The sequence below is a fragment of the Paramormyrops kingsleyae genome, chromosome 21, assembly GCF_048594095.1.
Source record: "Paramormyrops kingsleyae isolate MSU_618 chromosome 21, PKINGS_0.4, whole genome shotgun sequence".
In the NCBI taxonomy this organism is placed as follows: domain Eukaryota; kingdom Metazoa; phylum Chordata; class Actinopteri; order Osteoglossiformes; family Mormyridae; genus Paramormyrops; species Paramormyrops kingsleyae.
Window position 1 is genome coordinate 16,795,545 of NC_132817.1, and position 4,263 is coordinate 16,799,807.

The following is a 4,263-nucleotide window of genomic DNA, read 5'->3' on the forward strand; positions in this document are numbered from 1 at the left end:
ACTTTGCTGATCTGTGCTCCATTACTTCGGCCTTACTTGGACAAGAAATGCTAGCTGACTTTCATGTTAGTAATGCTAAGTTCACACTACGTGACTTTCCAAGTCATCATATCACTATACCATTCATATGTATAGGGTTCCATTTGTGCCAAAAATATGCTGATATGCGCACTGTCCATGTTGGTTGGACATGTAACAAAACATTTGTCTGTGTCAATATAAAAAAATCTTTCAAATAAAAAAGTATTTTTCTATAAATCTTTGGAATGAAAAATAAATTCATAGAAAAATAATTTATTTAAGATTATGTCAAGTTTCATCCTCCTTACTCACTATCAGTTACAGTGGAAACCACTTCATGTCTGTATGGATGAAATTGATCACTATAAGCGGATGATCATTATAACCGATATTTAATATAACTGTCAACATCAGTCCCTGCCTGGCCTGCAGGTGTCGCTGGTCACCCCATTCCTAGTGTTTGAGTCCTTCGTGATTAAGATCCTCACCTGTGTCTTGTTGTTCCCAGCTGTAGTCTTGGATAGTAATTGGCCCACACCTGTCCCTTGTCTTACCCTCATTATCTGTGTATATATGTGCCTACCCTTGCCCTTGTTCCTCAGTTTGTTGCTATTCTGCTATGGTTGTTCCTGAGTTGCTCCCTTTCTTAGTTTTGACCCCTTGTGGTCCTTTTGTTTTGTGTGTTCGTTAGAGCTGCTACTTCAATTGTCTCTTCCTTCACCATGCCTGTCCGTAACTATAATATAATATAATATAATATAATATAATATACTACTACCGTAGCTTCGAGGTGATGTGTTTAAGGTACTACTACAATTTGCACCTTGATTTGGGGTTACAGGATACAACAGCCTAGAAGCTATTGAGGGAAAAAAAGAGAATTTTTCCTATACAAATTCATATAAAATATATTAAGACTTAAAAACGTATAAAACGTATTGCTGTGTCCTGTGTGTCTAATGTAGTACTGCAGTTTGCAGCTGGTTTGGGGGTCACTGGATCTCCACACCCCGTATCCACCTCAAATTCCACTGGCACCTGATCTATTCTCAGGGTTACAAGCAGCACCCTGACTTTTCACTGTTCCTTTCCTCTGTTCCACCGTGTCCACTTGTTTGTCAGTCACTGCTGTAGTGCAGTCGGGCCCCTGGCCACAGGTCCCTTATTCACAGCCTCTATCGCAATTTAATCACCTTCTCAAAACTAGTACTACTAATCTATTTATTGTATTGTGGGCGTAAATAATGTTCATACAGTGCCGAAAAGTCGGCGTACATTATCTAAAGCTCCTCAATGCTTGTTGTTGTCAAAATAAAATTAACTTTTTAAAGATCAATTAAAGGGTCAAGTTGATTTTCTGGAGGAAAATTAATCGTTTAATCGACCAATTGATAAAAAATTGTAAGATTAATCTGTAGAAAAATAGTCGTTAGTAGCAGCCCTAAAGTACAGTAAGTTCTTATACACAGTTATACTCCCCTCTAGCAACTAACCTTGGTATTACAACCTGGTTACTACAACGGATTGGTTGCTATCACAGAGCAGTTATTGAATAAAAATGAGTTGCATGTCTCCTCATTTGCGATTGGTTCTGGAATGTAACCTCGCTAAAGTCTGAGGTCTTACTGTATAGTGAAATATCCATTGATTTCCATTAACTGACTAGCTATTACAGGGTGACTCAGTCCAGAAACTATCCCAGGAAGTACAGGACACACGGAGAATGGGATGCCAGTCCATCAAAGGGCACTATGGGGAGAACATACAAACTCGAAAGGGTAGGTTGATCATTACTTCCTTAAGATAAAAATTAAGAATAAGATACTATTATGCTGTACTGCTATAAAGGATACTATACTACTGTAATGCATTTGAGTTTGATGTTACTTCGCTGGCGGGCCACAAGGGGGCAATACCGCACTGTGTACTGTGTGTGTGTTTTTGCACTAAAAAGCAGTAAAGAAGGGAATACCCCCGCTCCATGTCTCCGATTGTTCTCTTCTCTGGTTGTTCCATAAATCCAGTGATATAATAGATGTTAGTTGTGCATATTGATGCAAACATAACAACTACTTTAGCACCCTTTCCCCGAACACTGCAGTTAGGAAAGGGGCCCTGGGTTAGTCCCACACCGGCTTGGTGTTTACATCACCCTCCTTACCATCCAAAACCATAAGAAACACAATTAACAATCGACCAAATGCAAACACCCTGAATTCTTAATTAATTATATATATATATTAAATCAACCAAAGCAATATATATATATATTCTCAACCACAATGATTACAAATAACTGAGTATTTTCAAAACACAAAAATAAACATGCCGCCTTGTGTCCATGAAATAAGTAAAAAAAAAAGGTGCTCCGGCGTGGTGAGTCGGTGCCGGAGGAACCCCAAGCTTCTCCGGTAACTTGGGGCGCTGTCCGGATTATCTCCTTTGGGGCAACTCCTAGGAGTAGGCTCTCAGATAAGCCGGTCGATCCCTTAATTTTCCATCGCTGGAAACTGTCCGTCCCCTGCGCACACACTCTTCACCTTGCTCCTCCGGTGTCTTCTCTCTTTCCCCTCTCTCCTGCTCTTTTTCTTTCTCCACCCCTCCTTCCCTGCCATTACTCTCTGTTCCCCTCTCACATGACCAGGGACATATCCGCTCGAAACAGAATTTAACCCCTTAAATTGAGGGGTAACCCAAATTTACAAAACTTCATTAAGCAAAGAAAACAAATACATAAAATAAATAAGTCTCAACTCCATCTCTCACAGGGTTACGCTACTATACCAAGCACATAAACGCATTATTAAAAAGAGTGATATATATAAAGATTTAGTTGAATTCAGACATAAGACTATAAAGCACAATTAAGTATAACAGCTTTGATAAATGGAAAGGAATGGTTATTAGACACCGAGATTGTGAAAGTATAGAAATGCAGCTAAAGCCAGTATTCCAGACTGAAGTCCTGCAGAGGTGTTTGTTGTGGCTGTTGATTGTGTTGTGTTTGTTGGATTGATGTTGGTGATTGTTGAATTTGACATTGGAGACGTTGTGTTTGATGATGTCAACGTTGAGGTCTTTGAGGTGGCTGATGATGCCGACATTGGGGTGGTTGATGATGCCGACATTGGGGTGGTTGATGATGCCGACATTGGGGTGGTTGATGATGCCGACGTTGGGGTGGTTGATGATGCCGACATTGGGGTGGTTGATGATGCCGACATTGGGGTGGTTGATGATGCCGACGTTGGGGTGGTTGATGATGCCGACGTTGGGGTCTTTGGGGTGGTTGATGATGCCGACATTGGGGTGGTTGATGATGCCGACGTTGGGGTGGTTGATGATGCCGACGTTGGGGTCTTTGGGGTGGTTGATGATGCCGACGTTGGGGTGGTTGATGATGCCGACGTTGGGGTCTTTGGGGTGGTTGACACTGCAATAAATCATAAATACAATATCAATACTTTTCTGTATATTCCTGTCATGCGTGTATTTTACAGTGAAAATAAATGTTGTTTTTCATATCATAGTAATCATACTTGAAAAAAATTTAACTTCAATATACTTTTAAATTTAATATGTTCTGCTTTTTCACAATGTAATATTTAAGCTTAAATTCAATTTCTCACATCATTGAAAAATTACAATATAATAATAAATGCTGAAACATTTATACAGTTTTCATAAATTACTTACTTGTAGTTGTAGGTACTTGTGATTGTCCCAGTGGTAAGAAACAGCCTAATAACAGAACGAGATACAGCATTTTCATTCCCTGTTGAACGTACTAATGGCAACTACTTTGCACAGCAAAAGAATGAGCTTCTCTCTGGCCTGAATGATGAAGTATGCCAAATATATTCTTCTCAGGGATGGGAGGAGCATTCAATAATGTTTCCTTGACATACTTCTCTGAATGTGCATTTCATCTACCTTTGAAGTGATTATGGAGAAAAAATATGGTTCTCCCAGGTAGGGTGTAGGGGTTCCTAATGAAAGAGCCACCCAAAGTAATAGAAATAATATATATATACTTAAGTTATATTGGTTAAAAGAACTTGTGAGCAGGTGGCACCTGACCCTGATATTTGGCAGGTATGTTTGTTTTGCATGAGTGATGTAATTAGTATTTTCATTTGCGTATGTTCTGTGACAGGTTCTCTGTATATATTGATTAGGTAGCCAGGGAAACTGCATAGGAACTAAATTTTACAATGAATTGAATGTTACACAATATCTGTG

General features: G+C 39.4%; 1 long non-coding RNA gene across 1 annotated transcript; it reads right to left on the reverse strand.

Moving 5' to 3' along the window:
- Positions 1-1,999: 1,999 nt before the first annotated feature.
- LOC140581480 (uncharacterized) lies at positions 2,000-3,981 on the reverse strand. The gene is made up of 2 exons (XR_011984561.1): positions 3,718-3,981; positions 2,000-3,454 (listed from the first exon to the last, which is right to left on the reverse strand). It is a non-coding gene; the product is annotated as an uncharacterized lncRNA (long non-coding RNA).
- Between the last annotated feature and the right edge of the window lie 282 nt (positions 3,982-4,263).